Genomic DNA, 24,853 nt, shown 5'->3' with positions numbered 1-24,853 from the left:
ATCTATTGAGATAATCATGTGGTTTTTGTCTTTGGTTCTGTTTATACGCTGGATTACATTTGTTGATTTGTGTATGTTCAACCAGCCTTGCATCCCAGGGATGAAGCCCACTTGATCATGGTGGATAAGCTTTTTGATGTGCTGCTGGATTCAGTTTGCCAGTATTTTATTGAGGATATTTGCATCAATGTTCATCAAGGATATTGGTCTGAAATTCTCTTTTTTGGTTATGTCTCTGCCAGGCTTTGGTATCAGGACGATGCTGGCTTCATAAAATGTGTTAGGGAGGATTCCCTCTTTTTCTGTCGATTGGAATAGTTTCAGAAGGAATGGTACCAGTTCCTCCTTGTATCTCTGGTAGAATTCGGCTGTGAATCCATCAGGTCCTGGACTCTTTTTGGTTGGTAAGCTATTGATTATTGCCACAATTTCAGAACCTGTTATTGGTCTATTCAGAGATTCAACTTCTTCCTGGTTTAGTCTTGGGAGGGTGTATTTGTCGAGGAATTTATCCATTTCTTCTAGATTTTCTAGTTTATTTGCATAGAGGTGTTTGTAGCATTCTCTGATGGTAGATTGTATTTCTGTGGGATCGGTAGTGATATCCCCTTTTTCATTTTTTATTGCATCTATTTGATTCTTCTCTCTTTTCTTCTTTATTAGTCTTGTTAGCAGTCTATCAATTTTGTTGATCTTTTCAAAAAACCAGATCCTGGATTCATTAATTTTTTGAAGGGTTTTTTGTGTCTCTATTTCCTTCAGTTCTGCTCTAATTTTAGTTATTTCTAGCCTTCTGCTAGCTTTTGAATGTGTTTGCTCTTGCTTTTCTAGTTCTTTTAATTGTGATGTTAGGGTGTCCATTTTGGATCTTTCCTGCTTTCTCTTGTGGACATTTAGTGCTATAAATTTCCCTCTACACACTGCTTTGAATGTGTCCCAGAGATTCTGGTAGGTTGTGTCTTTGTTCTCATTGGTTTCAAAGAACATCTTTATTTCTGCCTTCATTTCATTATGTACCCAATAGTCATTCAGGAGCAGGTTGTTCAGTTTCCATGTAGTTGAGCAGTTTTGAGTGAGTTTCTTAATCCTGAGTTCTAGTTTGATTGCACTGTGGTCTGAGAGACAGTTTGTTATAATTTCTGTTCTTTTACATTTGCTGAGGAGAGCTTTACTTCCAACTACGTGGTCAATTTTGGAATAGGTGTGGTGTGGTGCTGAAAAAAATGTATATTCTGTTGATTTGGGGTGGAGAGTTCTGTAGATGTCTATTAGGTCCACTTTGTGCAGAGCTGAGTTCAATTCCTGGATATCCTTGTTAACTTTCTGTCTCATTGATCTGTCTAATGTTGACAGTGGGGTGTTAAAATCTCCCATTATTATTGTGTGGGAGTTTAAGTCCCTTTGTAAGTCACGCAGGACTTGCTTTATGAATCTGGGTGCTCCTGTGTTGGGTGCATATATATTTAGGATAGTTAGCTCTTCTTGTTGAATTGATCCCTTTACCATTATGTAATGGCCTTCTTTGCCTCTTTTGATCTTTGTTGGTTTAAAGTCTATTTTATCAGAGACTACGATTGCAATCCCTGCCTTTTTTTGTTTTCCATTTGCTTGATAGATCTTCCTTCATCCCTTTATTTTGAGTCTATGTGTGTCTCTGCATGTGAGATGGGTTTCCTGAATACAGCACACTGGTGGGTCCTGACTCCTTATCCAGTTTGCCAGTCTGTGTCTTTTAATTGGAGCATTTAGCCCATTTACATTTAAAGTTAATATTGTTATGTGTGAATCTGATCCTGTCATTATGATGTTAGTTGGTTATTTTGCTCATTAGTTGATGCAGTTTCTTCCTAGCCTCGATGGTCTTTACAATTTGGCATGTTTTTGCAGGGGCTGGTACCAGTTGTTCCTTTGCATGTTTAGTGCTTCCTTCAGGAGCTCTTTTAGGGCAGGCCTGGTGGTGACAAAATCACTCAGCATTTGCTTGTCTGTAAAGTATTTTATTTCTCCTTCACTTATGAAGCTTAGTTTGGTTGGATATGCAATTCTGGGTTGAAAATTCTTTTCTTTAAGAATGTTGAATATCGGCCCCCACTCTCTTCTGGCTTGTAGAGTTTCTGCTGAGAGATCCACTGTTAGTCTGATGGGCTTCCCTTTGTGGGTAACCCGACCTTTCTCTCTGGCTGCCCTTAACATTTTTTCCTTCATTTCAACTTTGGTGAATCTGACTATTATGTGTCTTGGAGTTGCTCTTCTCGAGGAGTATCTCTGTGGCATTCTCTGTATTTCCTGAATTTGAATGTTGGCCTGCTTTGCTAGATTGGGGAAGTTCTCCTGGATAATATCTTGCAGAGTGTTTTCCAACTTGGTTCTGTTCTCCCCGTCATTTTCAGGTACACCAATCAGACGTAGATTTGGTCTTTTCACATAGTCCCAAATTTCTTGGAGGCTTTGTTCGTTTCTTTTTATTCTTTTTTCTCTAAACTTCCCTTCTCTCTTCATTTCATTCATTTCATCTTCCATCAGCGATACCCTTTCTTCCAGTTGATCGCATCTGCTACTGAGGCTTCTGCAATCTTCGCGTAGTTCTCGATACTTGGCTTTCAGCTCCATCAGCTCCTTTAAGCCCTTCTCTCCATTGGTTATTCTAGTTATCCATTCTTCTAATTTTTTTTCAAAGTTTTTAACTTCTTTGCTATTGTTTTGAATTTCCTCCCATAGCTTGGAGTAGTTTGATCGTCTGAAGCCTTCTTCTCTCAACTCGTCAAAGTCATTCTCTGTCCAGCTTTGTTCCGTTGCTGGTGAGGAACTGCGTTCCTTTGGAGGAGGAGAGGTGCTCTGCTTTTTAGAGTTTCCAGTTTTTCTACTCTGTTTTTTCCCCATCTTTGTGGTTTTATCTACTTTTGGTCTTTGATGATGGTGATGTATAGATGGGTTTTTGGTGTGGATGTCCTTTCTGTTTGTTAGTTTTCCTTCTACCAGACAGGACCCTCAGCTGCAGGTCTGTTGGAGTTTACTAGAGGTCCACTCCAGACCCTGTTTGGCTGGGTGTCAGCAGCGGTGGCTGCAGAACAGCGGATTTTCCTGAGACCACAAATTCAGCTGTCTGATAGTTCCTCTGGAAGTTTTGTCTCAGAAGAGTACCCGGCCGAGTGAGGTGTCAGTCTGTCCCTACTGGGGGGTGCCTCCCAGTTAGGCTGCTCGGGGGTGAGGGACCCACTTTAGGAGGCAGTCTGTCCGTTCTCAGATCTCCAGCTGCGTGCTGGGAGAACCACTACTCTCTTCAAAGCTGTCAGTCAGACAGGGACATTTAAGTCTGCAGAGGTTCCTGCTGACTTTTTGTTTGTCTGTGCCCTGCCCCCAGAGGTGGAGCCTACAGAGGCAGGCAGGCCTCCTTGAGCTGTGGTGGGCTCCACCCAGTTCGAGCTTCCTGGCTGCTTTGTTTACCTAAGCAAGCCTGGGCAATGGTGGGCGCCCCTCCCCCAGCCTCGCTGCCACCTTGCAGTTTGATCTCAGACTGCTGTGCTAGCAATCAGCAAGACTCCGTGGGCATAGGACCCTCCGAGCCAGGTGTGGGACACAATCTCCTGGTGTGCCGTTTTCCAGGCCCGTTGGAAAAGCGCAGTATTAGGGTGGGACTGACCCGATTTTCCAGGTGCCGTCTGTTACCTCTTTCTTTGACTAGGAAAGGGAACTCCCTGACCCCTTGCACTTCCCGAGTGAGGCAATGCATCGCCCTGCTTTGGCTCACGCACAGTGCACTTCACCGACTGTCCTGCACCCACCGTTTGGCACTCCCTAGTGAGATGAAACCGGTACCTCAAACAGAAATGCAGAAATCACCCGTCTTCTGTGTGGCTCAGGCTGGGAGTTGTAGACCACAGCTGCTCCTATTTGGCCATCTTGGCTCCACAAATGAGAAGGAATTTCAAGAGTACGAATCTGATAATCAGTTGAGTAACAGGAATTTCATGATAAAATAAAATTTGAAACAAAATCCTGGACTAGTTGGCCCATATCATTCCCCATTCACATCCATAGAAGACCTGTAGGCTCAGCCATGTCCTAGGTTGCATGACCCAGCCTGCTCTAAGATTAAAGGAGCCCTAGGTGTGCTCTCCGATTACTGAGCACCATGCCCCCTTGCTCCAGATCTGCCTAGGGGGCCCTGTTCAGGCAGCTGAGCTTCTGCCTTATTCCTTGGTCAACATGCTCATCTGGTGCACCATATGGAAGCTGGATCCCTCTCTTGGTTCTGTAGATGCCTCCTACTCCAGTCCCTTTATGACTTTCATTGGTCATGGTATTGCCAGTCTCCTCACCTTGGTGATTGTGTTGAATGAAGGTAAGGCTGTGCCCTCTTCCAGGCTCACATGTCCGAATGCAGTAAACTCTTCCATGCCTGGACATTTCACACACATTTGTAACCCCTCCTCCTTGTGGTCATGCCTTCCTCCTTCCCATAGGAAGACAAGCCATACACAGAATAAGCTCCGTCTTTCATGTAATATGGGCTACCTGCTTCTACTCAAGGACCCAAGAACCATTTATAGACATCATTAACCTTGTATAAGCAGATCTCCCTTTGGCAGACTTAGATTCCTTAATGGTCAGTGCCAGGCCCAAAAATAAAGGGTGCCCCTCATCATCACCCATAAGAGAGAAACCTGAGGGTCAAGCCACAAGGAAGTGGGGGCTGGGATAATACGGAGGAGCCATCACACCCAAGAGACAAAGAAGCAGTCCTGAGAAGGTGTAAACCCTCGATCACATATAGATTGGGGGACTCGGAGGTCTTGGGTGTGAGAGTCTGTGGGTGACAAAAGGGTTGCTTTCGGTCTCCATGGAAAGTTCAGCCAGACTTTAAGCCCTAAGCTCAGGGTGTGGGATGAGGAGGAGAAAGCCCTCAGGTACCTTCAATCCAGCTCTCCTCTCACTGCCATGATGGAGAGAACAACCCTTTTCCTGGCTTGCCATTAGGAGCCTGGAGAACATTTAGGTTGGTGTGGGAAACAGTGCACAGGCACTCAGTCAATTCGGTCTATCCTGATGAGTAGGACCAAGGACAGATCTCAGATTCAGTGACAGCCATAGAATAGATCGTTACAATAGAGTGTGATCAAGGTGGGCAGAAAGGAGATGCCTAACCCAGGTAGGGTCAGGGACTTTCCCTGGGGATGGCAACCAGGCTGTGAGCCAGTGGAGGGCAGGAGTCCTGAATGAGTTGCTTCTTTATGCCAGAGTCACAGACTGGCAGCATCTGACCCAGAGACCTTTTTTTTTTTTCCTGCTAACATTTTGAAGTCTGGAAATTTCACATAAAAAGCTGGACTCTTGATTTCTCTCTAAATAAAAAGTGCTACAAATGTAAGCCACATTTTTTACATGTTACCAATCAGATAGATCTGAATGGCTAATGGACTCTTTCAAAAGGGTGTGTACTCCCCAGTTTGCCCCAGTCTCCACTCTTCCCTACAGTCTTTGCAACCCTGAAGCTATGGGTCACATAAAGTTTAGGATCTTATGTCCCGTCCACTCATTTATTTTACTGGCTGTCCCCCAGAAGTGTATTTCTGACTTCTGCATTAACCCTTTCATTTCTTTTTTTCTCTTTTTTTTTTTTTTTTGAGACGGAGTCTTGCTCTGTCGCCCAGGCTGGAGTGCAGTGGCGCGATCTCGGCTCACTGCAAGCTCCGCCTCCCGGGTTCACGCCATTCTCCTGCCTCAGCCTCTCCGAGTAGCTGGGACTACAGGCGCCCGCCACCACGCCCGGCTAATTTTTTGTATTTTTAGTAGAGACGGGGTTTCACCGTGGTCTCGATCTCCTGACCTCGTGATCCGCCCGCCTCGGCCTCCCAAAGTGCTGGGATTACAAGCGTGAGCCACCGCGCCCGGCCAACCCTTTCATTTCTTGTCTCCTCCTTCCCTCTCCCATCAAGGTACCTGATCTATAATATACACTCAATAAGTGAATTGAATTGAAAATGCCCTATTCTGCTATAGATGCAGAGGAGCAGGAATGTGGAGAAAAAAGCACAGGCCCAAAAACCAGGAGGACTTCCCTCTTCTAATTTACTTTGTGCCAATACATGTCTAAAACTAAATCTCCTCTTTCTCTAAAAGCCGATTTGATGAACTATCAGGTCCCTTCCAGCTAGAAAATGTGCCCTTTCACATTCCCCAATCAACAGTATGGAGAGATTACCCAACAATTACTACACTAAGTTCAAATTCCAAGTTCTGGGACCTCATAGCCCAGTCACAGGCCACTTTCTAAACCTGCTTCCCATTGGTGCCACTCAGTCATCCATTTTTCTCTCCAGTTAAATTAGTCTCCCATGCTTTCTGCAGAAACCTCATGTTCTCCCTCATGCAGGATCCCTGTTCTGCATACAACAGAAATCACTCTTAGTTACCTGCACAACAGGTATTTCTCCCTTTCCTGGCCCTCAAACCAAGAATCCCAATTTTGTTTGCAGTGGCAGTGTCCCAGCCCTGTGAATGGTGATTTGGCCCAATCCCATCATTTCACTCCTATCCTATTTTGCTCAGCACATGACTTCCCAGCATGCTTATAGGTTGGAGTTGCCATGTCTCCTAGCTCTAGGCAATGATACTTAAAGGGCATCTGCTAGAAGTACCTGGGGAAGCTTTGGTTTTTCTGATTAACTGGGCAGATGCAGCTGGCACTATTCCTTTGTGTGTCTTCCTGCCCTGAACATAGCCATGATGCCTGGAGCTACAGGAGCCATCTGGTACCCATAAGCAGACAAGCCACCATCCTAAAGACAGCAGGGTAACCAGACAGCAAGAACAGAAAGGGAGATCAAGTCCTAGTAGATCATTGAGTACCTGCACTACCCTTCAACAGCCTCTCTTTGAACTCCTTATAATGTGGAAGAATTAAAAATCTTTATGTCTTAAGGTACTATTAACAGTTTTTCTCCTAAGAGACATCCACCTTCCTCCTACATTTTCTCTGGCTTTCCAAGTCTTTCTTGTTATATAAATTCACATATTACACCCAGAGTAACATCTGGTCCATAGTAGGCTCTCTATAAGCCATTTCTATTGGTGCTTCTGCAGCTTAATATCCTTAAGATTCAGACCAAAGCTCTCTTCCACCTCCTCAATCCCAGCCATATAATCCAGACCAATGACTTAGTAATGGACCATATAAAGTTGTCTAAAATGCATATTGAAATATCACTTTTTTTCTGGATGTCTTCTGTCCCTCACCATACGGGGAAATATAGTTATTTTCCTACAATATTGTATTTCATCAAATCTATGTATTTCATCATTAAATTTTAAGTTCACCATTATTTTTTAAACTACAAAGGAAAAAAAATTGTCAACTAAATGATGACATGTTGTAGAATATAAGATCATCAATTTCCGGTTAAATTGTTAAAATGTGGGAGGTGGGAAACATGCCTTTTAGAATTGAGAGACTGTATATACAAACAGACAATGGCCAGACCATTTACTAAAATAACTCTGATCTACAACTTGCAGCTACCAGACTAGGAAGCCAGACCTCAACCTCTGTAACAAGCAGTGCCAAATCATCAGGACTCATCAATAACTGACAGCTTCCCTATTTTTGCCCTCCATTTGCAACTTAGGGCCAATCAGGGAAGGCCAAATATGCTCCCCTAACCCATAACATAAGATGCCCCACTTCTGGTTAGCCTGCTTGTAACTTCCCCACTTCCAACAGCCTCCAATCAGGGCACACCTGCAGTCTTCCTTTTGTCCTCTATAAAGTTTTCCACTGCGAGTCTCTGCCAATTGCAAGTGATGCTGGTTGACTCCTTTGCTTGCTCAGAACAAATAGCTTTCACTTGTTCTCATTTGCGTCATCTTTATTTATTTTTGCAGAACCAATGATTTCACATGGTAGTCTTTCACAAAGTAGCATTCAGCAGTTACCTTCTGGGTAGTAGAAATCATATATGATATCAGGTTGGGGGATATTTAAAGGGAGTGGCTTGGTAAGGAAATCACTGATTGCAATAGCCTAGCAGCAAGACCCCTTGGACATGCACTGAGGGGATAGATGTGGAGAGATAAAGGAGGGATGGATTTGGGCATAGTCTAAAAAAAGAAATGGCAAATGTGAGGTGGAATCAAAAGCATATGGAAAAGCCAATCAGCCTGAGGATAGAAAAGAACTTCCAGGGAGCCCAAGGTGTCAATCTTGTTTAGGTCAGGGACTCTGAGGAGACCTAACTATAACCATGAGAAGTCAGAACAAGAAGCAGGTTCTGGAGACAAAGCCTGAGGCACAGATGCTAAAAGAACATCCTCCTTACCATGATGGGAGAGCTCAAGGTGAACAGAAGGGCACAGTCAGTGACATTCTGTGTCGATGTGTCACCTTTAAAGGGACAAAGGAGAGATACAGAGGGCCACTGATTGATACAGATGAATGCAACCCTCCCTGGAAGGCTTCGTCCACTTCTGGGCTGCATTTTGTTAACTATATCCCATGGGCATCACTAATGAGATATAACTGAATTAAGCTTAATTCAGAGGAGTTCAAAATATACCACCCCAAATATGCCATTCTAGAGTATTGACTATTTTGATTTAAAAGCACTTAGAAAACAGCAAGTACAAAAAGAACACTCTAACCCTCCTTCTTCTTTAAAGCAAGGGATGAAATTCCAATGTGAAAGATGTCCTCCCTATACCAGAAGGAAATCGTAAGGAGAGTTGAGGCTGAGGGATGTCTGTACAAACCTTGTTGTCTTAGTCCTTTTGTGATGCTATAAAGGAGCACCTGAGGCTGGGTAATTTATAAAGAAAAGAGATTTATCTGGCTCACAGTTCTGCAAGCTGCATAAGAAGCATGGCATCAGTATCTGCTTCTGGTAAAGGCCTCGGGCTGCTTCCTCTCATGGAGGAAGGGTAAGGGGAACTGGTGTGTGCAGATCACGTGCCGAAAGAGAAAGCAAGAGAGAGGAGAAGATGCCAGCCTCTTTTCAACAACCAGCTCTCATGGGAACTAATAGAATAAGAGCTCACTCATTAGCATGAAGACAGCACCAAGAAATTCATAAGGGATCTGCCACTATGACCCAAACACCTCCCATTGGGCTCTATTCCCAACATCGGAAATCAAATTTCAATGTGAAATGTGCAGGGGTCAAACAAACCAAACTATAGCACCTGTGAAACTAACCCTTATCTTCTTGGTCATTTGTCCACTCAGTTAACTACCCTAGTTAGCCCCTTTGCCTCCCCACATTTTCACAACTTACTGATCTTTGTCCAATTCAATACACAAGTGTTCAACTCTAACTGCATCTTTGGGTCTTCATTTCCCTATGAAGCCTCCCTTGCTACATAAAACTTGCATTAAATAAATTTGTATGTTTTTCTCTTGCCCATTTGTTTCATGTCAATTTAATTCTCAGACCCAGCCAAAAAAATATAAGAGGGTATAGGTAAAATGTTGCTTCTCCTATAATTCCAATCATATAATGACCTCATCCTATAGGCTGGGACCATGGAATAAAAAGTAGTCATTTTCCAGGCCTCTTTTCTTCCTAAACATCCCATCGTCCCTCCCTTTGGCATTATTGATGTGTTGGAAATAATTGGGTGTGCCCCTGGGTGAGAAGCTCTTGATAACAAGTGTGCAAAAGACTGGAGAATTTATTCATTCAGTCCTTCCCATTGAATTCACCCCTCAAAAATCCTCAGGGGGCCAAGTATAATTAAACAACATTAATTAAAATACTAAAGAACAGAAAAGGGCAACCGCAGGAGGGACAATGCAGCAGCATCAGAGAAATGGAAAATAACAAAAATAGCAGCAATCACTATGCATTAAAGCCCAGGAAGTTGACAGCTCAGCTGGAGTGCCTTTAGAGGAAAACTTCACGGACACCACCCTGAAGGGAAATGAGAAAACATGGCGGCAGGAAGGAAGACTCCCAGTGGGTGCACAAAGGGTCTCCTTTCAGTCTCCACAGACATCCGAGGGGTTCATGGCCTTTGTAGATCATAATTGAACATTTTCATATGATTGCCTTCAGAAATTTCCATTAATACGGAACAATATCACTACTCTTGTGATTAATGTGCTGCTGCATGGTCTCAGTGTTTTGGTTTTTAATTAAAAAGAAAGAATTCTAGCATCTTGCTAAATTACAGAAGGATTCTTTTACACTTATTTTTCTAGCTCAACCTCCACTGGATTTAAAAATTAAGCACTTAAACCCACCATTAGTGGTAATGTGGTTCCAGTTTAAGTGGCTGAGATACACTGGGGATGGACGACCCCTAAGATGGGAGTGTGGGGTCCTGTCAGATCACCAGGGTGATGACCAAGGTAACCTGACTCTGAGTAACTCTCCCCAGAGATAACAAGTGTTGTCTACTTGTTATAGTGTATATCCTTCCAAAGATAATCTATGCACAGATTTGCAAATATATGCACAAATATATTATTTTGTATAAATAGGAATATATTATATATACCATCTGTATAACTTGGTTGCTTTTTTTCACTTAAAAATGTGTCTTAGAGACCTTTCCAGACCAATCACATTTTATTTCACAGATTCACTATAGTTTGTTTAGCCAATCCTCTAATTAAGTTTCCACTCATTGTTATAATCAGTGCTGAAGTGAGCAACCTTGTATACCCTTGTACATGGGCCAGTTTCATATGTGCAAATATATTTATAGGATAAATTCTTATAAATAGAATTGCCAGGTCAAAGAACATGGAAAATGGAGATAAAAATAGCGTCTATTTTCTTGAGTTGGTTTGAAGATTACATGAGTGTTTGCATCTAAAATCATACCAAAATCCTCAATAAAATAGCTGCTGCTTTTGAAGGCACTGTCTTGGGCTTTGGAGGGAGAGGGGCTGGGGGAGGGCAGAAATTCATAAACATAGGTCAACCCACAGTCCCTCCTTCAAACACTTAAAGTCCAGTAAGGGTAATTCTTGATCACAGGGCAAATTAGCAAATGCTATCTTGAGCATATACACAAAGTTCTAACAAACAAAAAGAATAAATCAATAAATTTCAAGTGGAAAAGTTTTCACAAAAATATGGAGTTTATGAGCTTGGTTTGAGCATGGGAAGGATCTAAATAAGCAGTGAGAAGGCAAAGGCAACATATCAAATGAAGGAAATCAAGGGAGCAAAGACCAGAGGCAGCCAGGACTGACCATCAAAAGCACGTGGGGTCCTTGGAAATCAAGTTAGTCAGGAAGACCAATATCTATCTAGATAAACCTCAAGCATGTGCTTCATTGATAGACATTTTGACAGTTTGCTAAAAACAGATAAGGACTGAGAAGGTGAGACTTAAGCATGGTAAATTTTGGTGCAGAGCCTTGGTTGATTTCTCATCTTGGAAGTATGCTCTGAAGACTTAGGGACTCCAAGAGCTGAGAAGTTCTTAAAGTTTCAACATGGAACACACACTCCCCCATGCCATATTCCCTAAGAAATTATAGCAGAGCTGAATCACCGCAATCATTGGTTCCAGAATCAAAAGGAATAGTGATTACCAGCTGGCCTTTTAGAAGTCATCAATATTTCATCTAAATGTTGCAACCACCACATCTGTCTTTACTGATAACTGTTTCTTCCTGGGGAATAGAGACTGACAACTCACATTTCACAATTTGGCTTAAAAAACCTTATGAGTACCTAGTGGCTTAGCTGAATCTCAATGGTGTCACTAGAAAAGTTTGCCAAGGAAACCTGCACATTGCAAGTTTCTTTGAAATGTTCAGAAAGATTGTCATACCTGCCCTGATGTTCTGTGGATGTTTCCTAAAGCATCTCTCCTCATTGGGGCTGTGGGGTGGCACCTGGTACAAGACCATATTGTCCAGCTAGGGCATGCTCCCAGGCCTGGCATCACATCTGCATGTTAGAAACAGTAAGTCACCAAATGGTGAAACTTTTCATGAACAGGAACATATACAGATTTTATAAACCAGAAACTCATTCTCAGTATGGTAACTTGGTTCATTTTATAAAATTCTTAGGTCAGCCCCAATGACCTGCTATTCAAACTGTAAATCTGAGAGCCATCTTTTGATTCCTTCCTCTTCAATCTCCTCCCAGTTCCTGCCATATCAAATCAGTCATCAAACCCAATCATTTCTACTTTACAATCTTGCATCGGTATGCCTTCTATGTCTTTCTCTCTGGTCCTCATTCTCTCTTCCCTCCATCATTACAACAGCTTCTGAACAAGTTTGCCTTGCATCTGGTCTCACCCTGGCCTTATCCCTCCTCCATGCAGTCACCACAGTCATCTTCCAAAAATACAGATCAGAAACACAGCTCTTACATCTGTGTTTGGGATCTTACATCTATGTGCTCTTACTTCTCTCTTTGGGGTGTGCTCCTGGCCTCCAGAATCAAACCTAAACTCTTTGGTTTGGCATTCAGGGCCCCTCCTAGCTTGGCCCCTCTACCTTTCCAGCTTCCTCTCCTTTTGCTTTCTCCCATTCCCCACATTGTCCAGCCACACAGAGATTGTGTGGCATTCCTGGGATAGACCATTAGCTTGTATAACTCATTCCTTCATCCCCACAGTTACTTCTGGAATTCTCTTCCTTTCCTTGTCCTCTTCCCATTTTTCAATACCCAGCTCCTGCTGAAGCTTCCCAAGCAACCACCAAGCAGAGACAGTCACTTTCCTTTCCTTTCCATTAACAAGCACACTTGTGTCCTTCAGATGATCTCTCTCCAAGGAGACTATGTTTGAGAGAAAGCCAAATCTGGTCCATCTCTGGGAGCAAAATTCTAAAAGGCAGATTTAAAATGTCTTTGGAAATACATGAGGTTTGAATTCACAGAGTTCTAGGATACTTTTTTCTACTTCTGAATGGTATAGTCCTATGCACCGAATAGCCAAACTACCTCAGTTTGCTTTGCTGTGAAATATCAGTCTGAATGAATAAAAAGTAATTTCTGATTCTCCTACATCCTTTGAAATTAAGGCATATCTCAAGTTTTCTCTTAAGACGTCAGCTTGTGTCAAACATAAACCTTGCTTTTTTATATTTTAATTTTGCTATATTCTGTTATTAAAACCTTATTTGAGAGGTTTCTAAAAAGAATAATGGGAGTATATTTTATATGAAAGACATACACTAGCTATAAACATTCAACTGATATCTAAGAGTACAAAAAAGAAAACAAACAAACAAAAATCTCCTCCAAATCCAACCCCCTCCCTGTAAATCATCATCCCTACTGGGGGACTATCACTGCAGACATTGCTCTTTGCATTTATACAGCAACTGGGACTATGTTTCTCATGTTATTTAAATAAAAGGTTTTAAATTTAATATTAATTGTATTTAACAGAAGAGAGAAGAATTGCCAAGACACTGAAGAAATTGCTAAACTTTAGATAAATGTTTCTTCACCACAGAGATATTCATTTCTAAAAGTTCTGTCAAAACCAGGAAAACTTTAATTAAAAATGAAAGAGGTGGAAGTCTTTTTTTTAACTTTATATTTGAATTTTGGACAAATGCTGGCATTCATTCATTCATTCGCTATCTACCACATGCGTGACTCTGCAAAGGCACTGGCAATTTAATAGTGCAATCAATAAATATGAAAATTTCAGATGGGGATGTGTGCTAGGAAGAGAAATAAAGCAGAGTAAAGTGTCAGAAGGGCCAATTAAGATCAGGTAGGCATAGAGAGCTTCTCTGGGGATAAGAGAAGGAGCCTTAATGAGAAGGAGAACTAAGGCATGAATACATGTGGGGAAAGAGCATTCTAGACAGAGAGAATTGCAAACTCAGGTGCCCTAAGGCTGGTGTCAGTCCATTTTTGTGTTGTTATAAAGGAATACTTGAGGCAGTGTTATTTACAAAGAAAAGAGGTTTTTTTGGTTCAGGGTTCTGCAACCTGTACAAGAAGTATCTCGCCAGCATCTGCTTCTGGTGAGGGCCTCAGGAAGTTTCCACTCATGGCAGAAGGTGAAGGGGAAGTGGTGTGTGCAGATCACATGATGAGAGTGGAAGCAAGAGAGAGAGAGGAGGTGCCAGGCTCTTTTCAACAATCAGTTCCGGAGGAACTAACTGTGTGAGAACTCACTTATTACCATGGGGACTGCAACAAGCCATTCATGAGGGATCCACTCCCATGACCCAAACACCTCCCACCAGGCCCCACCTCCAAGATTGAGGATCAGGTTTCAACAAGAGATTTTAGGAGGACAAATATCTAAACCATATCAGCTAGACCAGCTCAGCGTGTCACAGCAACAGCAAGAAGGTCAATGTGCTGAGACCTGAGTGAGCAAAGGATAGGAGATGAGAGGAGGCTGGAGGCCAGGATATGCAGAGCCCGATAAGCCTGGGTAAGACATTTAAGGTTTATTCTGTTTGTAATGAGAAGCCATTCGAAGGTCTTGAGCAAGGAAATGGCATGACCTGGTTACATTTTGAAAAGATCACTTGAACTGAGCCATAGAAAATAGCTCTGGTGGGCCAGGGCAAGAGTGGAGGCAGGGAGAAAAATTGACAGGTTATTGCTATCTTTCCAAAGGCAGAACCAAGAAGACTTGCTACTGAGTGGAATATGGGACATACATTCGCTTCCTATGGCTTCTGCACCCAAGCAAAACAAGCTGAGTGGCTTAAGACAATGGAAATGTATTGTCTCACAGTTCTGGAGGTTAGACATCTGAAATCAAGGTGTCAGCAAGGTCATGCTCGCTCTGAAACCTGCAGGGCAATAGTTCCTTGCCTATTCCTAGCTTCTGGTGGTTTGCTGTCAGTCTTTGTCATTCCTTAGTGGGCAGCTGCTGTAAATTCAATCTTTGCCTTCATTGTCACACAGGGAATTTCCTGTACATGTCTGTCTTTACATGGCCATCTTCTTACAAGGACACCCATCATATTGGGCCAGGGGCCCACGCTATTCCAGTATGGTCTCATCTTGACTAATTATACCATTTCCAAATAAGGTCACATTGTGAGGTACTGGTTGCTAGGATTTCAAAGTATCTTGTTTATGTTTTGTTTTGGTGTTTGTTGTTGGGGGTTAGGGGGCAATATTCAATCCATAACAGGGTGTGAAAGAAAGAGGAAAGTTGAGAAAGATGCCTTGGCTTTGGACCTAAGCAAAGTGCCCTATATGAGAATGGGGGAGAATGAATGGGACAGGTGTGATCAGATTTGTGGGAAGAAGTAAATAAAGAATTGCTTTGAACATGCTATGTTTGAGATATCTATGCGACAGCTGAGCTGGGAGAATAGAGAAGCCAGTTGTATTTCCAAATTTGTAGGTCAGAATCGGGAAATGGGCTGGGTAAATTTGGAAATCATTAGTGTATTAGAGCTTTTGATGCCATGAAGCTAGATGAGATTGCCTAGGAAGCAAATGCAGGAAGAAGAAAATGATCTAAGAGTTGCACCTTGGGACACTCCAACATTTAGAGGTAGTGAATAAAAGAAGGATTGAACTAAGAATAAGAAGACAGTGACAGAGCTGGCAGCGGGGTAGGAGGAAAGGCAGAAGAGTAGAGTCTAGGAAAGTATTTCAAGAAAGAGGGAGTAACCTAACGCATTAAATAAGCTGAAGGATCTACCAAGATGAGCATTTGGAATTGACCATTAGACTTAACATGGAAATCATTGGTGACCTTGACAAGAGTTTCAGTTGAGTGGTGGTAATTAGATGTTTCAAGAACATGGGACATGAAGAAGGTAAGTATAGAAAACACTTTAAAGATGGTTTTGCCTTTAGAGAAGATAAATAAGGCTATAATTGGAGGGGCATGTGGATTCCAGGGATAGTTATTTTGTATATGGGAGATATTGGGGTATGTTTATTTGGTGAAGGGAATGATTCACTTGAAGGGAAAATTGTTCTTGAAGGAGAGAAATGATCATTAACAAAGCAAAGTATGAGTAGGACAGAGGGATTGGAATCCAGGGCACAAGAATGAAACTTGGCCTTGGGCAGAAGAAGAGACAGTTTATCCTTTATAAGAAAAGGGAAGACAAAGGACATAAGTATTGTAGATATAGGTAGGTATGCAGGCCTAGTTATGGAAAATAAGGAGGTTATATTCTGATTATTTCTGCTTTCTTATTTAAAGAAAAAAAAAGCTAGATCGTTAGCTTAGACTAAAAAGGGAATGAGGGTGAGGTGGGAGGTTAGGAAGAAGGTTGAAGTGGTTATTCAGGAGAATGGACAAAGGAACTGATCAGAAAAATGGATAAGGCTTGCTGAGTTACATGGTCTTAAATTAGAGCAAGACCATTGAGTATGGTTATGGTTTTTTCTAGTCATATTTAAACAGGTGAAAAGCAAACAGAGTACTGCCTTTAGCCAAATTAGACAAGTATGACAGAGGGATACAGGGGTAAGACAGTTAAGTGGTTAAGCCAATGAGTGGTTATAATGATAAACCATGGAATTCATAGATAAAAATGAAAGTAAAGAAATGTAGTGGACTTAATTGATGACTGGGAGGTCCTTATAGGTCAAGTAATTGGTAGAATTTAAAATAGAAGTGTGGCAGAAAGATCATAGAATGGGAAACTTGAGTCAAGATTTTGGAGGTGGTACCATTATTAATAATTGGTGGCTGAACTGTGACAGAGGAAAAGACAAAGAAAAAAGGGAATCAAGAAGCTGAGAGGTCAGGCTTTTGGATGAGCATTCTACATAGATGTTGAAGTCACCAAGCATGATGATTATAGAGATAGGCAGTAAACCAATTGCTAACATTCAATGAATAAATGATCAAAAAAGAATAGCCATAAAGATTGGGCATAAGTGCTACAAAAAGGGTAAATAGGCAGTGTAACTGATGACATTTGCTAAGGAAGCTGGAAGGCTTTAGGGAAAAAGAAAAAGCAATGGTCAGGTAGCAGCAATGAAAAATCAAGGACACCTACCCCTTTGCTAGGTCCTATAACACTGGGGTATCAGGTTAATGGGGGATTTCTTCTCTTCTTCCTAGCACTGTTCTTCTACCCTTCTCCTCTGCTCACTCATCTTCCCAGATGACCTGTTCACAGCTGAGCACAGGAGGAAAGGGAATTTAGGGAAAGATCTTACTTTGCTGGTACCTTTGTGACATCTGGAGACTCTTTTAGGGGTTTCTTGCAGTTTGGGAAACTGGGAAACTCTAATGGAAATTTTTACAATGTGGATGATGCCTTTCCTCTGGCCTGGCTATATATGACTCCAACTCCTGAAACCTGGCATCCAGAGACAGGCCTTGTATACATTCCTGTTAGAGCCCCCACTGCCCTCCCAATGGCCCTCGTGGACAAAGCCCCTTGGGCAAAGTCTACATTTCATGCTGGTTTTCCCAATGCCCACATCTGCTGTATGGGAAACATTCCTGAAAGCTTGCCCCTGCCAGTGGTGGAAGTGGCACCTACCCCCAAAGCAATTATCCTCCTCTTTGTTCTGCTTCCTGGGGTCGAAAGCCTGCTGCAACCTCCTGCCTTTAGATTTCATATTTCTGAGTCTACTACCAGTGTATTGTTTCCCTTCAACCCTCAGAACACATATCAAGTTCTAAAGGTGAAGACCTTCACACCGAGCCTGAAGTGATCTCAAAGCATCATCCCTCTCAGCAACTCTCCACTGCCCAGGGAAGGGAAAACTGCCACAGCACGGCAGCCTCATTCTCCAGAGATATTTTTTTCTTTCTCCTTCAATGTTCACTCTTTCAAACACTCCAGGAGAATGATGGACTAAGGGATCAAAATATAATCCCTTAATATTCTTATACTCTTTTTTTTTTCAGAGACAAGTGAACATTTATTTTTGGTGCTTTCTTCCTATGTGTATTTCAAGTCTTTTTCAAAACAAGGCCCCAGGAATCTCCAGATTCAATTATGTCCCTGGGCTTGGTCGACCACTGCAGGAGTCTTAGGGAGCCTTGTACAAATGCTAGAGTTACTCATTTACCAACATTAAACCCTGGGATAGAAGATGCACCAAAGCAGGACTCCTTCCTCCATGGAATGTGCTGATTTCAGACGAGATGGCGGCCAATGTAGAAAATGCTGGAATTTTTCCTTGGAACTGGATTGTGATGAGAGGTGCTTGCCATGAACATCAACTACTATCTTTTCTTTGACCCTTCCTTTCCAGTTTTTGAAGATAAAGCAGGAAATAATCTTCTCTGAAGATACTCAATAAAAATTCCAAGAAAAAAAAAAACAGAAACACATGCTTCCACTTCACTGATAAAAATTTACTGCAGTTTGGCACCTGGACCTAGTTAAGCAGGCGGATGAGCTGATTGATGCATTCACCCTGATAGCCAGGTGTGCCCATCTCCTTGAGGAAGCCCACTCTATTTTTAGTACCATGATGGGCCACTGAGAGGGCACAAGAACTATGAGATCTCCTAGAAATGCTTCCCTGGGAAGGCAATTTCATGAATGAGATCTTCCAAGCAAATGGCACCAAACTTCCCCAGGTGCTCCTCAATAACTGTGTTGGCTGTCAGTGGGAGGGTCTTATTCTTGACCTTGGCTTGTCCACGTTTCAAAATGGGTTCCAGGACAGACATCAGATTTGGAAATCCCCAGGTCACATAAGGTTCCACAATATGCAGCATTTTTAGGTTCTGGGGAGTGACTTTTACAAAGACACCACTAAAAATTTTCTTTAGGCAAAGTCTTGCAATGGTTCTCTGCACCAGTAAACTCACACCATCAATCCTTTCGATGCATACAACAAAGCCAAGGAATGTTTATCTGGGAATTCCAAGGCATGAGATTTCACTTCTAGTCATCTGAGATGCATCTTGTCATGTTTCTGCTGCCAGAAATCATGTAGGAATGATTCCAGTCGCTTAAACCTGAACCCTTTTCCTTTCCTCTGATCCTTCTTTGCCAAAAGTGCCTCCTTTGCCTGGGTGGCTTTGAAGGCTTGATAAGCCTTCCCTTTTTTCAGGAGATTTTCTGGAACCAAAGAAGTTTTTCTTTGCTCTTGCTCTGCCATCTTTCTAGTGTTGCAGCTACTGCTTTTTGAGACGGAGTCTCGCTCTGTCGCCCAGGCTGGAGTGCAGTGGCGCAATCTCAGCTCACTGCAACTTCTGCCCCCTGGGTTCAAGCGATTCTCCTGTCTCAGCCTCCCGAGTAGCTGGGACTACAGGTACGAGCCACCTTGCCCAGCTAATTTTTGTATTTTTAGTAGAGATGGGGTTTCACCATATTGGTCAGGCTGGTCTTGAATTCCTGACCTCAGGTGTTCCACCTGCTGCCTCCCAAAGTGCTGGGACTACAGACGTGAACCACCATGCCCAGCCTCTTATATTCTTGCTATAAGAATATTTTTGGCCATTCCCTCCAAGAGTTCTGCAACTGGAGTCCAGCACCAAACTTCAAAACATGGGGAAAGGTGGCACCTAGTGTTTTATCCTTAGCCTTGGGAACCTCTCCAGATACCCAGACAGGAAGAGTTCAGTATTAACACGCTGCTACATTAGTAACTAATATTCTCATCCTTCTTCACTCCTAACAAAATTTAGATTTTGTTAATAATTTTTACTTCCCGAGGTTTATAGATCTTGGATTTGGTTCTATAATTCCCACAATAAAAGGACTACCAGTGCTTTTTTTTTTTTTTTAAGCTTTTTAATTCCTCAGGAGGGAGGGGTGTTTAATTTCTTGGTTGGCTGGATTTCATTGTCAGGTTGTTTTGCTTACATATGCTTTACTCACATTATGTCTGAGAAAGACCTTGCTCAGATACTCAAAAGATATTTTGACAACATACACGACTCACATGGCACATTTTCTTCTGCTCAACACCTTGTAGACATTGCTCCATTGGCTTCCAACTCTAAATGATCCTCTAGTCCTTATATAGTGGACTCTCCTTTTGTGAATTGGAGAAATCAATGACCGCCTTGATTTTACAGCTGAACAGTAGGTATTCATGTTCTTGTTTTCTCCCAAGTAAAGCTCATATGTGCTATAATTCTCACTGGAGTATTTCCCACATATGGTCTTCATATGCAAGAGATGATTATATTGGTATAAAATCACTGGGTCAAACCCTCTTTTCCCTTGAACTTTAGACATTGTTCCATTGTGTTCTGGCATTGAATATTGCTATGAAAAAGTATTAGGTCAGCGAGATTTTGTTCATTTGTAGGTATCTTGATTTTTCTGCCTAGGTACTTGAAGAGATCTTTCTTCTTTTTAAAAAGGTTTATAAGACATATATGCCACCAAAAATCATATGAAAAAAAGCTCAGCATCACTGATCATTAGAGAAATGCAAATCAAAACCACAATGAGATTCCACCTTACACCAGTCAGAATGGCTATTATTAAAAAGTCAAAAAATAACAGATGCTGGCGAGGTTAGGGAGAAAAAGGAATGCTCACACACTGTTGGTGGGAGTGTAAATTAGTTCAGCCGTTGTGAAGGACAGTGTAGTGATTCCTCAAAGACCTAAAGACAGAAATACCATTCAACCCAGCAATCCCATTGCTGGGTATATACACAAAGGAATATAAATTGTTCTATTATAAAGATACATGGACGCCAATGTTCACTGCAACACTATTCACAATAGCAAAGACATGGAATCAACCTAAATGCCTATCAATGATAGACTGGATAAGAAAATGTAGTACATATACACCATGGAATACTATGCAGCCATAAAAAGAATGAGATCATGCCCTTTGCAGAGACATGGATGGGGCTGTAGGCCATTATGCTTAGCAAACTAACACAGGAACCGAAAACCAAACGCTGAATGTTCTCACTTACAAGTGGGAGCTAAATGATGAGAACACATGGACACATACAGGGGAAAAACACACACTGGGGCCTATTGAAGAGTGGAGGGTGGGAGGAGGGAGAAGATCAGGAAAAATAATTGATGGGTACTAGGCTTAATATCTGGATGATGAAATAATCTGTACGACAAACCCCCATGACACAAGTTTACCTATATAACAAACCTGCACATGTACCCCTGAACTTAAAATAAGTTAAAAAATAAATTATTTAACAACATGTGTTCAGTAAATTCTAATGTTCTGCATCAGCATTCTATATCATTTTGTCAATATTTCCTGAAACATGTTGAGTTCTTTCAATATGCATATTAGATTTTTACTTATTTCAGGGAAAATTTTATTCTGTCACAACTTTGGCTATATTTTTTGGTGTCACTTGTTTCTATGTCATTTATTCTATAGTTTCTTGCACATAATTTATTTTGTTGGACGATGTTGGATCATCTTTATTAATCACTTATCTCTATTAGTCCTTCTTGAACTGCTTTTCTCTCTTGAATATTTGCTGCATTCAATCGAGCCTTTCTTCTATGTTAGCAATTCAATTTTCAGCTATGGCCATTCTAATCCTTGAAAATTCTAATTTAGTTAAAAATTATGTAATGCAGTTGGATGTTTTTGTTTCTCTGCATTCCTCTTTTTCATCTTATTCTGTTTTTCTTCTTAAATCTGTTGTCAAACACTTATTTAATAAAATTCATAGTTTTATTAAGCTCTTTAGAGTAAAATACTCTCGGGTAATCTTTCCCATAAGTTGTCCTCTTTTGCAGACTGTTTATCAGTCTTTAGTGTGCTAGACTGATCTTACCTTTTCCTGTACTATTTTAATAAAACCATTATTTTTATTGTTAACAGTTACTGAATGGTTCTCTGTGTGCCAGACCTGTTCTCTGCAATTTCCATATATTAATCCTCTAATTATTATAACACAACTCTGTTAGGCAGATACAATTATTTGCTCCATTTTAAAGATGATGAAACTGTATGTTTGAATAATTACTATGATGTTTCTTTTCATTTTGCTCAGGCTTATGTGGGCACTTTCATCCACACATTTTCCTTGCTATAGTTTAGTACAGATGAGTTTTCTTTGGTACCGTGTTCACCTTAATATTATACCTGCTTATCTTCCCTTTCCAACTATAGTTTGGGGACTCAGAGTAATGTGTCCTATTATTTCTATAACCATAGAATTTGGAAACACGGGGAGAAAGACAGAACTCCCCCTTCAAAGGCTATATAAAATGTCCTGGGTTTGTTACCCTTAACTAAAAATGCTATATTAGGTCTCCAAGTTCAGGAAAAAGCCTTGAAAAACTGAATACTCCTACATTTTTTCTCTGCATTAGATGCCATCCTAGGATGCTGCAGTGACTGAAACTGAAGCTTTTTCTCTTGAGGATTTTCCTTTATGTTTCCTCCAAGTAGCTCACTCACCTCCTTAGTGTATTTCTTCTGAAATTTGGGATTTAAGGGGAAATTCTCAAGACGTGTTAACAAGTCCATCTTCTTTCCCCAATGCAGCTTTGAGGTGGGGCAGAGGCTATGTTAAGACCCACAAGGAATCTTTCCAGTAAGGTTGATTTCTTTCTTAGGACCCCATTTTTAAAGTTAGGACACTAAATGGTATCCCTTCCTGCTTTCCTTTTTTATTATTTTACTATTTTTTATTTATGTGATCAGGTAATAGGGAGTTTCTATGCCCTTGATTCATCCTGCTATCTTTACCGAAAGCTTGACTGGTACTTTATGACATTAAATAAATATATCTGGTAACCAATGTTTGCTTTTCCCCAGAAGAGAATATTTCCATTTTATCATAAAAGCCTTGTACATGTATGGTATCAAAGTACTGAGATTCAACTACAAGACAAGTCTCATGTTTTGTTTCATTTTTTATACATCTATTCTATGGACTAAGTATCACCTGAAAAAACACAGTCTTCAGAAGCTGTTAGCAGTTTTCAGACTAGGGGACTTCTAGAATTTTCCTCCTTTTTGTATGGTTACATTGGTAAAGATGCTTTAGTCATAGAATAGTTTCTGGACATAGTCTTCCTACAATCTAAGAATAGAAGTTGATCCTTTAAAATCAGACTTAGAAAAATAAATAAAAATTTACAAAAATAAAATCATACACAGGAACTTTAACTTTTACATTTTTGTGTAAAATGAATACGCAAATAGTCTCAAAAGAAAAAATGTCCCCATTACATATGTTTTAAGTGAATTTCTCCCCATGGAAGCCACCTCTGAGGAGATATTTTTTAAATATCTTAAAATATAGCTTCTACAGTGTTTTTCCAAACTGCTAAGTTGAGACCTGATTCATACTTCTGATTTTGCTCTTTGGGATGGGAGAAGGGGGAATAGAAATGATGATTAATTACAAAAGAACCACTTCCGCAAAGCCACAGCAAGGGGAGGGCAAAAGCAGATGCCTTCTGATTCACTTTGAGATTTGCTCATCTTCCTTCTTTGGCTTGTGTTTTTGGCTTGTGTCTGTCATTCGGCCCCCAACCGGGATGTGTTTTTACATTCATTTTGTGTTTAGAAAAGATACATCCAATCAAAAAGTTTAAGCTGCTGTTGACATTAATAAAGCTGATGAAGATAAAAAAGGAAAACCTAGTGTCTTAGTCTGTTTCACGCTGCAATAACAGCACAGGGCTCACTGTATTACCAGGGTCAGGACTCAGTGTGTGACCAGGATTGGGGTTCAGTATGGACCAGGGTCAGGGCTCAGTGTGTGACAAGGGTTGGGGCTCAGCCTGTGATTATGACCAGAGTTCTATCTGGAGCTGCTGTCATAAGCTAATGTTTTCAGGGCCTTGGCTTCCCCTTAGAGCAAGATCACAAGGGCTCAGGGACTGCCTGCTGAGAGCAAGGTAAGGTAATCCTTAAGAGAATGGGCTGTGGAATAAGACAGGCTGGTTCAAATCCTGACTCACTACTTGCCAGCTCTCACCTTGGGCAATGTCCTGAGCCTCTAAACCTTGCATTGCTCACCTGTAAATGAAAATAAGAGGATGCACCTGTGTTAGTTCATTTGTGCTTCCATAGCAGAATACCTGAGACCGAATAACTCATAAAGAACAGAAATTTATTCTCTCAGAGTTCTGGAGGCTGGGAAGTTCAAGATCAAGGTGCTGGCATCTGGTGTAGGCTTTCTTACTGCATCCTCACGTGGCAGAAAGCAGAAGGGCAAGAGAGAGCTAACTCCCTTCCTCAAGGGCATCTGGTAATCTCACTTATGGGGGAGAAACACTCATGGGCTAATCACCTCCTAAAGGCCTCATCATTTAATACCGTCACAGTAGTAACACCTGAATGTGAGAGGGAATGTAGTCAAACCACAGCATCTAGGTATGTCGACTTATCCATTCCTAAGGCTTCAACGCCAGGGACTTGTTGCGTCTTTAAGCTACATCTCTCTCCTGAGCTCCAAATGCCTATTCAACTTCTCCATGCAGAGGGGTCTCAAACTCAGCATGTCACAAACCAACCTCAGCTTTGGCCACACTCACACTCATCACACTGCCCCAGATCTCCTTTTCTCAGTGGATAGTGTCACTTATGCCAACCAGAAACTCAGGAATCAATCTTGACCCTTCCATCCCCTTCCACAAACTCAGGAATCAATCTTGACCCTTCCATCCCCTTCCACAAGTCCAGTCAAGAAGTAGGTTATGTAATTCTACTTCTAAAACATCTCCCATGGGCATCCCTTTCTATCACTGTTGCTACTGCCATGCATCAGGCCTCTTTATCTCTTGTCTAAGAGATCACAATATTCCAGTTAGTCCTATGGTAGATGGTGTTTAACAAAGTAGCTGTGCCAATGTCTCTATCCCCCATGTCTTATGCGATATGACCTTGCATCCCCCCCATCAAGAGGTGGAGTCTGTTTCCCTTCTTCTTAAGTCTGAGCTGGCCCCATGACCTATTTCAACCCATAAAAGCAGCATGGTTGTAATGTGGAAGTAACTTCCAAGGCTGGCCTTAAGAGACCTGCCTTTGCCACTTGGAATGCTCCCTCCTGGAAGT

At 41.5% G+C, this 24,853-nt stretch overlaps 1 pseudogene; it reads right to left on the bottom strand.

Annotated features, from left to right (window-relative positions):
* Positions 1 to 18,257: 18,257 nt before the first annotated feature.
* Positions 18,258 to 19,004, bottom strand: LOC116482426 (ribosomal protein uL30-like; annotated as a pseudogene).
* Between the last annotated feature and the right edge of the window lie 5,849 nt (positions 19,005 to 24,853).

This window comes from Hylobates moloch, unplaced genomic scaffold (genome assembly GCF_009828535.3).
Source record: "Hylobates moloch isolate HMO894 unplaced genomic scaffold, HMol_V3 SCAFFOLD_14, whole genome shotgun sequence".
NCBI classification, from domain to species: domain Eukaryota; kingdom Metazoa; phylum Chordata; class Mammalia; order Primates; family Hylobatidae; genus Hylobates; species Hylobates moloch.
Note: the sequence above shows the minus strand (reverse complement) of the source record. Positions and strands in the feature narration are given on the sequence as shown.